Here is a 10,952-nt window from a genome sequence, read left to right on the forward strand (position 1 = left end):
TGCAGGTTTTCTGAGGTGAGAAGTGTCTTCATTCTTCCAGCTGAAGCTACTGCTGTGTGTCAAATAAGATCTAGAAAATGCTGAATCAAATAGCCAGGCTGGGTACTCTCCTTCTGAAGGGAAACAAGATTTGACTACTGGCCAGATCTCAGTATTCTCCCTGTAGTTTACTTTAAAAGTTACACAGCAAAAAACAAGTTGTAGAGCAGCTTCAGTTTCTCTGTGTATGCTCTCATCTCTGAGTTGAACAATCTGGTTCCTTCTACGCTGCTGGCCCGGTGCTCTGCTGGGCTTTTGGCACAGTGAAGAACGGACAGCGTGGCCTCACCAGGGTGGAACAGTCAGAGTGGTGGGAGATGCTCCTGTGGCAGGAGAATCTGTCTTTGAGCCCACTTCTCTTCAGCTGAGGAAAGTTGGGCATGGGCCCATCACAATATGCTGTCCTATTAAAGATGGACATCCACACCATCATTTTCTGAGAGAAAGGCTGCAATTGTGTTTTGCAGAGAGCCTAAGCCACTGGTGCTTAGTTTGCATTATTGTACCAGGCCATCTGGGGCTTCCACTGTAGAATAGTCTCTTGTTTACCCAGCTAGGAATAAGCACAAAATAAATGCTGAACTGCTTAGCTCTTTCCACATTGTTCCCAGACTCAGGCATACCCAGAGCTGTTTCTCCAGGAGTGCATTTCATTAAATTACCAGGTGACTATGCAGGAAGTGTGTGGGTAGTTTTTCAAGATCATCTGTTTGAGACTTACAGGCTTGCATTCCTTAGTGGATCTTGTCTACAGTCTTTTAATTTCAGTGTTTTCAGTCACCCAGGGCAATCTCTCTAATGGATAAAATGGGTATCATGCACAATGAGGTTGGGTATTGTTTATTATTTCAGGATGAACACTAGATCTAACCATATGCTCTCAATGCCCTGTCCTCTTCCCATAACATAATACCAAAAAAATTATTTTTGTATGCTTTTCTGAGTTGCTCTTTTTTACAGTACCTGAGCTGTGTACAAGCATTAAGATGCTTATTGGAAAGAAGGCATGATGTCCATTATACAGATGGGAAAATTAAAGTAGTCTGTCAAAACAAAATTTATCAAACACACTTAGAATGCCCAGTGTAAGACATCTAAAGGTTATTTTACAAATATTTAGCACCATGTGTTCAAACCACAGCTACATTAAATTAGATTCACAATTAATGTCTGCATGCTCAGGATCATTCTAGACACCAGATTTCAGGTACATCACTGACCAAATGAGGAATGCAGACTGAGTGTTTAAAAAAGTTTGGTGTACTATGGGTCAATAAGGAGACCAAATGAATTTTTTTAGTTTTTATTCTGTAGTGCTCTTTCTTTTTAAAGCTTCTTTAAAATCTTAACACTTTTGTGTAAGAAGTCCTAGGTTTAAGAAAGAAAACAATGGTAAAAAAGAACTAAGACCTCTCTGAATAGCAGCTTTATCTTCCTGAGTATTGACAACCCTGCTCACAAAAAGTATCACATCTGAACATGCTGAGAATGCCATTAAAAAGGACATTAAGAGTTTTAGCCCCTGTACAGGTCCCTGAGGAACACCATTAGTAACCAGCCTCCTTTTATGTGGAATTAGCACTGCTGATCAACACCTGTTTCACTGCACAGCCCAGCTGATCACCCATCCACCTTGCACGTTTTCCCACTCCCTATTTCACCCATTTCACTGCAGGGAGACTGTGGGAGTCCATGCTGCAGATCTCCCTAAAGTCAGGGTAAACAGCAAGCACTACTCTTCCTCTTGAGCCAGTCTTCCCATCAAAGGTTTGCCCTTGGCAAGGCCACGTTGCACCATCAGTTCTCAGCCACCTTCGTGTCCCTCAAGTGCTAGGCAATGTGTCCCAGCAGTGTTTGTTTGCTCCACACTGGGCAATGTGTCCCAGCAGTGTTTGCTCCACACTGGGCAATGTGTCCCAGCAGTGTTTGCTCCACACTCACGCTGGGGACAGAGCAGACCTGTAGCTCCCTGGCTCTCCCCTCCTGCTCTTCTGGCAGCTGCAGCAGCTCCTGGTGCAGCCTTCTACTGAAACACTGTGCAAGGAGTAGGGATGTGTCCAAGTGCTCTGTGTCAAACGTCTCAGAGTGTGTCTGTGGTTATGTGCATATGAGAAAGAAAAAGAAGCAAAGCTTTTGGAAGCCTGACTGAGCACGATTTGCATAATCTAAGGAATAATTAGGCAAAGGAGAGGATTTAAGAAAGAAGGCATTTTATAAGGAATTCTTGCCAAAAAACCTTGCAAATGTATTATTTAAAATTTATGGAAATTCCATATTCTGCTGTATATGAGTGTCCAGTTTTCAACTCACTTGAGTTTAAAAAAAATGACTTTATGTATGGATGTCAACAGAGTAGTAAACATGTGGTTATAACCAACATAATAATTTTTTCCCCACAAGACTTATCAAGATGGCATAGCTGGTCATTATTTTAATCTGGACAGATTGGCCTGGCTAATATTGGGTGTTTGATTTACTACAAGTGTGTCAGCACTTCTGGTTGGTAGATTACAAATATTAGATAATGCATTAATTGTATATAAGCTGGAAAAAAAAAGATAATGGCGGTTGCTAGAGTTTCAAGTGTCCAGTGTAGAAAACTGGAATACTTCCCCAAATAGAAATTCTATGGACAATAAAGTTGTATTTTGACATAATTAGACCTTTTGAGAAGTTTATCCAACAGTTACCCAAGGCAAAGTACTGAAGAAGCATCTACTCTTTCCAACCTGGTATTTTGCTGAATTCATTGTGCTGCTTCTGGAGATCCCTTCCCTTTGCTAAAGAATTATCCTGTAAAAGAGAAGATAGTCAATGGCAACATTTCATCAGCCTTGTGGGTATGTAGAAAAACTTGTGTTTCTTGGGAGGTGTGGTTCTCTTTGCAGAAAGTGATGCTTGGATCTTTCTGCTGGTGCAATTATACATAGCTTGGGCTGCCTTAATAAAACACTCCTTTATGTATGGAAAAATGAGTTAATCCAAGATTAGAGTATGACTTATTTCTAGGCAGATATTTCTCAGAATATGCTACCTTGTGTTTTCATTTTATTTATTAAATTTCTGTTATTTTATATTAAGGCATATTTTTGCAGTAGTGGAATAGTTTTGCTGAAATAAATCGAGTTGGTATAACCAATAATTTTGCTTCTTTTTCTGCATGCAGTTTGCCCACAAATAGAGAAGGATTTTCTCTTTGTTCAAAATTATTGCAACATAATTTGTAGGTGCTACTACAGAAATAAGGTGATTATTTTATTATAAAGTAAAAGGTGTCAACTGAAATGTCATTCCCTTCCCCTTGAAGACTGCTCTTAACTCCATGGTATCAACACACATTTTATTGAGAATAAGCAAAATACTACTTAAATATTCCTCTGTTTCAATACATTTCAGTGTCTGGCTATATTACACTAGGCTCTTACTATATACTTTACATTTTAAATTGAGAAAAATAGTCAGGATCATTTTTTTACTTGGCATTATTAATAAGTGAGAAGTATTTATAAATAGCTAGTGACAGTTACTAGTTATTTTACAAATTTTAAGATAATCTTTTGTAAGAAACAGAAGCTGTAAAGTGATACATGATAAGAAATTAGTCCACATTGCTCCCAGAATCTAGGTGAGTTAACTTGAACAATGTGCATTATAGGATAGTTAAGTGCAGGTTAATATTGCTAGGAAAGAAAAATGTAATTTATTTACCTGAGGGAGGACTGCATCATGAAAAGGAGTGATGCAGAAATGCAGTTAGGGACACACAGAAACGCCATCCTTGTGAACAAATGTGGGGAGCACTGCAGCAATGGGGATTTTGTTGGTGGAACAGTAGGACTTGCCCTGATACTGAGACAAAAACTGAGAAACTGGTTAAGCAGAACTGTGTGGTTCCTTTGGGATCTAGAAACCCTTTTTACAAAAGAGACTTAAAAAGCTTCATCTCTTTGGCCCATCAATGAATCAGGGAAGAACTAACTCACCTGAAATTACATAAATAAAGAGAATAATCATAGAAATCTTCAGTTTAACAGACAAATCTTTTAGAAGATGCAACGTTTAAAAACTGAGTCAAGAGATCTTTTTTGATTGAAACCAAAATCAAAACAAACAGAAAACCCCTTGGATTAACTAAGCCCTAGGAAAAAAAATGATAGATAGGCCCGTGAAGTATTCTTTTTCACATGAAAACTTTAAACCAAGGTGGTGGATTTTTTCCCAAAGGATACATCCCTCAATCTAATTATCACCTGTACCATGCAAAAGGTCAGGCTGCAGACTTGTGGTACTTTCTTCTGGCCTGAAAACCCATGATGCTATGAAAACTCAAAATGAAGTAGAAAAAGCCCTTTCAAATGTTTTATAAGAATGGTAGAATATCTTCCGTAATATTCATATGGTAGGGGGTTAGACACTGCAATGAATGGACTTTAAAATCATTTAACAGGCTACATTTTAGCTACATTAAAGTTGGGGGTTTTTTCCTGTCTTTATTTCTATATTTTGATTAATAGTCATTAGAATTGCAGTATTTCTTTTATTTAAGCTACCAAGCCCCTTTCCCCCTGATAAGATTTTCTTTCTTTATTGGTTTATCAGATCCTTTAAGACTGATAATTCAATGTTGTGTGTTCACCTCAGGATAACTTTCTGGAAAGCATATTCTGTATTTGGCAGTGATCATAAAAAACATCAAAAGCAAAATTATTGAAGCTAATAAAAACAAATGCTAGTGCACGTAGTAGTTCCAAAATGTGTAGACAGACTGGTGGGCTAATATGAAGATTTACAAGATTTCTTTCTCTGTTATGTTACAAACTCTCAGTAACTGTATTTTTTATTTATGTGCTGATAAACTATGCACATTCTTTTGGACATTTAAAAGTGCTAATCACAAAACAGCAAAGATAAAAGCAATGTAAGACATTTATCTTGGAACGTATAATCCCAGTGTAAGATAAACTCTTTTTTTCCAGCATGCATATGTAGCTCTTATTACTGAAACTCAAGCTGCACATAATTATTGGTAACAGAAAAACACTGGCGTTTACCTCCCACACACAGAGCCACACCTTACCCTCCAGGAAATCCAGAGAGCTTCCTAAGAATTATTTCTAGCTGTGGCCTAGATTTCAGCCTCTTTTGTATAATTTTACAGTGGAAGCTTGTGAGAGCCAATCCTGACTGGTGCACAGGGTTTGACTGAACAAAGAAATGAAACTCATAATGAGATTTGGCCTTACATTGGACCTTTTATCACAGGATTTCTTCTGCTTGGTCTGCACGGTTCAACAAGTTTGATGCTTTACCCAGCACAGACTGATGCTGGAGACAATCTCTGTTCTCTGCAGTAAGAGACAGAGGACAGAATTAAAAGCACATTTCAGTAAAAGTTAAATACAAATTGACAAGGAAGGATTAACTAAAATAATATTTCCTTTGTCTGTATTTCCAAATTGATCACTTTTTTTCTCCTGTTTGGAAAAATACTTTATTTCCTAAGCTTGCATGTAATTATTTATGAAAGAGAAGGCATGGCAGGAGAGAGTTAGACTCAGTGGTTCAAACCCTGTTTTTTTATTTCATCAGGTGACTTTTAGATACATCTGGAAAGAAATGGCAGCATTCAATCTGATCCCAGGATTGTATCCATCAGCTGACAATGCATCTGGCCATGGCCTCTGTCCTTCAGCCTCACATGGAAATGTGCAGTACTGTAGTGCCAGTATGGGATTCAGGAGATCTGTCCTGTCCCCAGTCTCTTTCTTCACAAATACTTTGTGGTAATCTCTGATACATCCCTTTGAACCTTATTCTTCTACAAAATCACTGAGACAGCCTTTTTGCCATATACAAATAAAGAAGCAGAATATATATTTCAGAAAGAACAAGGGCCCAGCAAATCTCCTAGGAAGTCCTCTGCTGGGAAGGAATTTTATCAGATCACAATTGCTGCTTCTCTGCCATAGTGATCAGAATATGTAAAGTAACTCTTGATTGCCCAAGGAAGTAAATATTGAGAAAGGATAAAGAGATTTATACTTCATCTTTATCTGGTACCAATGCAAGGAAAGGTGGAATGTTGTTCAGGATCTGGGTCCTAAATTCAAAAGAGTGATGAAAAATGAGAAGGATTTAATTGAGTAGAGATGAGACATGATTAAAGGATACTCTCCTTTGAATGTGGGGTTCAAGAAGTTCCACCTAGTTAGTTTATCAAAGAGAAAGTTAATGGGGGCCCTTTATGTACCATTCTATGGTGTAAATATTCATTTAAAAATCCATGCCTTAGCTCAGGCAGACAAAGATCCAAGACCTGCAATCTTAATTTATAGTTACCCATAATTAACCATTGAGAGGGTTACCAAGAATTATAGTAAATTTCCTGTTGATATTTATATGAAGATATATGTGCCCCCCTTAAGATGATACAATCTAGTTGGGACAGGATGAGTTCAGGAAAATCTGTTCTCCATTATGCCAGAAGTCAGACTAGAAGATCACACAGGTCATATCAGGTTTTCTAATCTGTTAATTAGATAGTTTATATAAATTCAGTTTAGTTGGGTCTGTGTTTTTAATAAGCAGTGTCTTTAATGGTTCATGTTTGATTGCAGCCTCACGTAATCTCAGTTGGTTCTTACTGTTTGTGTGTGGTGGGACTCTGTCATTCCAGCAGCACCTCCACCTTCATCCTCAAGTGTTGCATCATTAGCTTGTTACACAGCCTGCAGGCTTGATACTGCTGATATGACACCAACCTCAAAATCATTTAGAGATGGAGTGATGGCATTGCTGGAGATCCCAACAAAACTGCTCCAGATCCTGCACACAAGTTATTTATCAAGACCAAATTCTGTTGTACATTTTTTAAATCTTAAGTAGAATATACTGCTCCGATGATTGTAGTCTCTTTACAGGTCTTTGATGAGAATTTTTTTTAATAAATAAACATATAATTTTTCAAGTTTTTATCCAGGCTGAAGCTAATATTTAATTAAAAGTTCTGTTCTCACTTGTTCTTTCAGCCATATTTTGCTCAGTAGTTCTGGGAAGAGCCTGCTTCCCTGACAAAGATTAACCACACCTGTTGGACATGCTGTTGTTTCTCTGGGCACCCCTTCAGCTTTGCACAGAAAGCAGCACATCTTTAGCTCTTTCTCATCAGGAAGCAGTCCATCCTTTAGGGAACACTAAAATTTCCTTTCCTTTGGGCTCAGGATCTTTCATTCCATCAAGTGTGTTGGCAGAAATTAAAAGGGATACCTCTGCTGTTTCAGGTGAGACATCAGTGCAATGTCCTCACCCACTGGCTGAGTTTCTAGGTATTATTCTGCTTTGGGAAGAAGCAGGCACTCCACAGCTCTGCAGTTCAAAACTCTTTGAAAAGTGCTGTTCCCTTCCTGTTTACATTCATAAATTGTTTCCATTTTTCTCATTTCAAAAAGCAAGCTGCAGAAGAATATCCTCTTCACTCTTTTTGTTGTGCCATGGTTTGATGCCAGTTAAGCTCCTGCTAACTTCCTGAACCCTCTGACCTTTAAGTACTTCTTGCTTTTCCAAGAACTTTTAACAGCCACTGCCTAAAATGTCAATGCTACTGGATGTTCCAGTGTAGTCTCAAAGCAGGCTTCCACCTGCTGTGATTTGGAAAAGACATTGCATATGTCCATTACATATCCACAGCAGAACACTGTGTGCAGAAACCAAGCTATGTACTGAGGGTGAAAAGCATTTCACCAGGTTTTGAGAAAACCCTTGTAACTAAGCCTAGGTTAAGGCTCAGCATGAAGCTGGGATAATCTTGTGACTAATAACAGGTCAAACTCAGAAAAATTGTTCAGCAGCAGAACTGCTGTAGTGTACTGGAAGGGCACCCACAGAAGGAAGGAAAGGAACTGTTTGAGTCTGTTAATATAAAATACTCTTTATCCCTCCACCCATAGGCACACATCTTATCTGTACCACTCCTGCATATCCTAGATCAAATGAAGAGCCATCATACTTCAGGGAGCTAAGCACTTTTGAATGCTGTATTTCACAATACCAGAGCTCTGCAGGTGTACATTTCTTTTTATATATAGTGTGTTCATACATCCATGTACAAGACTTACTGGAACCCTTTTCTGTATTAAGCTATCTGGGACAGGGTGCTATATAGAAGTACTCCTTCTGGGAGTATCCAAATCAGGAAATTCAAAGCACTAACAGATACAAACCTGTATCAGCAGTGAAATAAATAGCAGGGGTGGTTTTCTTTAAGAACAAAAGCATGTATTCTAATTGAGAATATTGGCTAACTGTCTATGTGTGAAATACTTTAAAGGCTTGTGCCTTTGAAAGTATTAGGTCCAATTTCTAAGGCTATTGAGAATTTGCCAACTGTGTAATTTTCATCTGTAATTATGAAAGATTACTGTCAGAAAAGCTGACTTTCATTTTTGAAGGCAATTCCTGAGAAGATACTGAAAAAACCAGACTCACCCTCAGTGATGAACCTTTCACAGATTCTTCTGACAAAGTAATGCTGGTAAGATAATAGCTTTGCTAGAGAGCTTTTGAAAACTGGTCTCTCAAGCTTAGAAAATCTGTGTGAAGAAAGTAATAGTTATCATTCAAACCTGACGCCAGACTCTAATTAATACTTCAAACACAACACAACAACAGGGGTTTTTTTTAATCTCCTTGGTACACTGCAGTAGCCACACCTACATCCTTTTAGAGAAAACATATTTTTCTTTCCTGGCTACTTTGCACAAATATGTATTAATTTGTTCAGTGCACTCATAAATTTGCTAGGAGTTTGGCCCTTCTAATTTTTATTCTGTTCATCTTATTACTTTATGCAGTACTACATTTAAATTAAACTGGACTTCAAATGCTGTGGGCCCTTGCAACTTCCCCTGCTTAGGAAAGACACCTTGTTTATGGTAGAAGTGGTAAGGGCCACAAAGCTGCTCAGTGTCACTTTGCCTTTACCACACTGCTCTAACTAAGCCAATCAGACCAGCTGTGCTCAGCAGTGTTGTGTTCAGGGGTGTCACTCGATCCCACAAAGCCCTGGCCTCATATTCCCAGAGGAGACAGGGACCATGAAATACAGATGAGTTTCTTATCTGAAATACAGTATTTCACGTTTCCTGTACTATCTGTCTCACTGAGAGTCATTTCAGATGGACTACCAAGCTAAACCCACAGACTCAAATAGCATTGTTCTATGATTCTCAAAGCAGCCAAACCACATGCTCTGCTCCTCCTTTCTTAGGCTGATTATACATGTGCTGGTAGTGAACAATAAGGGCACTGAAACCCAGAGGAATTTAGCATTAAACAAATATTACATTTTATTATAAAAAAGTATTGAAATCCCAAGTTCTCTGTACCTGCAGGATCCTGAGGAGTGCTTGCTCTTTCAAAAAACCCCAGCTGTATATTTTGACATATAATATGGGTCTGACTTGTAAAGAGCACAGGTTTTGAAATGTTCTTATAGTTTTGCAGGAGAGGCTTCAGATTCCTTAAGAAATTTCATGTATGGAAAACATGCATAAACTTGTATTTGTGGCTTTAATAAAGGTTGTCCACAGAACTCTTTACACTCAGAAACACAAAATCACTGCTGTATAGAACACAGACAAGCAAATGTGCTAAACACATCTCTTTTAAAGGGGCTTTTCTGAAAGTGCTTGCCATTGCTTTCCTGATATGGCTGCAGTGGTCTGGGGGTGCAGACACCATACAAAACATGAAATATAATTAGAAATTGATGGAGGGGCCTTAGTTAGGGTACACACTCCCATGGAACATTTTCCTACTGTTCTTTGGAATCTGGGTTATTTGAAAGAGTCTATATAGTCAGACTTACTTTGGTGACCGGTAAATAATGAAGCACAGAGGGGGACTTTTTCTCACAGAGCTAAAATATGACTATGAGGAGCAAATAAACTTATCAAGAGTGTAGCAACCTCCCCAGGTTGTACATTATACGTATTTTCATCCAGCAACTTGATACCATGTCATATTATGTATTCCCAGGAATGGAAGAAGCACTAGGAGTCATCTAAAGGAAGGACAGGAAAACTAATTCTGTTGTTAGTACATCTGTTCTTTGAATTTTTACTTGCTGTATGATGTGAGTACCAAACAAGACCTGCAGAGATGCCCAGGAAGGAGTTCCCTCATCCTGGCTTTCCCTCATTCCCAGCATTTAGCAGGCCATGTGCACTTAAATATGTTCTTAGTCTTCAGGGGAGATCTTAAATCTTCCTGGAGAAGAAACTATTCTTTATATCCACACCACTCGTCTTCCTCAGTTCAAACACCACAAATCACGACTGAGGAGATACAGCTTTCATTCTGCCAGAGACAGGCTTTGAAAGAATATCTTAAGCTACTGAGACATAAAAAATGTACCAATAAAGGTGGGGATATCACTTCATCCTGATTTGGACACTGAAAGTACAGCCATGAGCAAAGAGAGAGGAGCTTCACCTGTGCCCAGCTCATGGGCTTCAGGGAGGTTCTTCTGTCGAGGAATGAGCTCTCTGAGGTCTGTCCTAACAACACCACGTGCCAGTGCCAGGGACAAGGTCACAGCCAGGCCAAGGTCATGCAACTCCTGCTGGGGACATTTTCATGGTGTCAGGGCTACCCCACCACCCTCAAACACAGCTTGTGTCAGAGAGTATGGAAGGTTCAGATTTTACCCTTCAGGTTGTATGGGTGATTCCCATGTCTTTGAAGTTCTGTTCCCACTGAAGATGAAGGCAAATTCCTGCTGATATTAATGGGGCTAGGATGTGTCCTTGTCTCTGTTTCTTGCTGTTGTTTCCTTTGTTGCAGTAGACCTATTCCTTTATTAAAGTTTTTGCCTGGGGGAAAAAGCAAAGCCACGTTGCTAAATAAATTATGAA

At 38.9% G+C, this 10,952-nt stretch overlaps 1 protein-coding gene across 3 annotated transcripts in view; it reads right to left on the reverse strand.

The window, feature by feature from the left end:
* Positions 1-9,601: 9,601 nt before the first annotated feature.
* DNASE2B (deoxyribonuclease 2 beta) overlaps positions 9,602-10,952 on the reverse strand; it is a 38,581-nt gene continuing 37,230 nt past the window's right edge. For all 3 annotated transcript variants that reach the window (XM_058030671.1, XM_058030673.1, XM_058030674.1), the window contains one exon: positions 9,602-10,910. The gene's annotated coding sequence lies outside the window, so the exon portion shown is untranslated. The remainder of the gene's footprint in view (positions 10,911-10,952) is intronic.

This window comes from Melospiza georgiana, chromosome 9, assembly GCF_028018845.1.
Source record: "Melospiza georgiana isolate bMelGeo1 chromosome 9, bMelGeo1.pri, whole genome shotgun sequence".
NCBI classification, from domain to species: domain Eukaryota; kingdom Metazoa; phylum Chordata; class Aves; order Passeriformes; family Passerellidae; genus Melospiza; species Melospiza georgiana.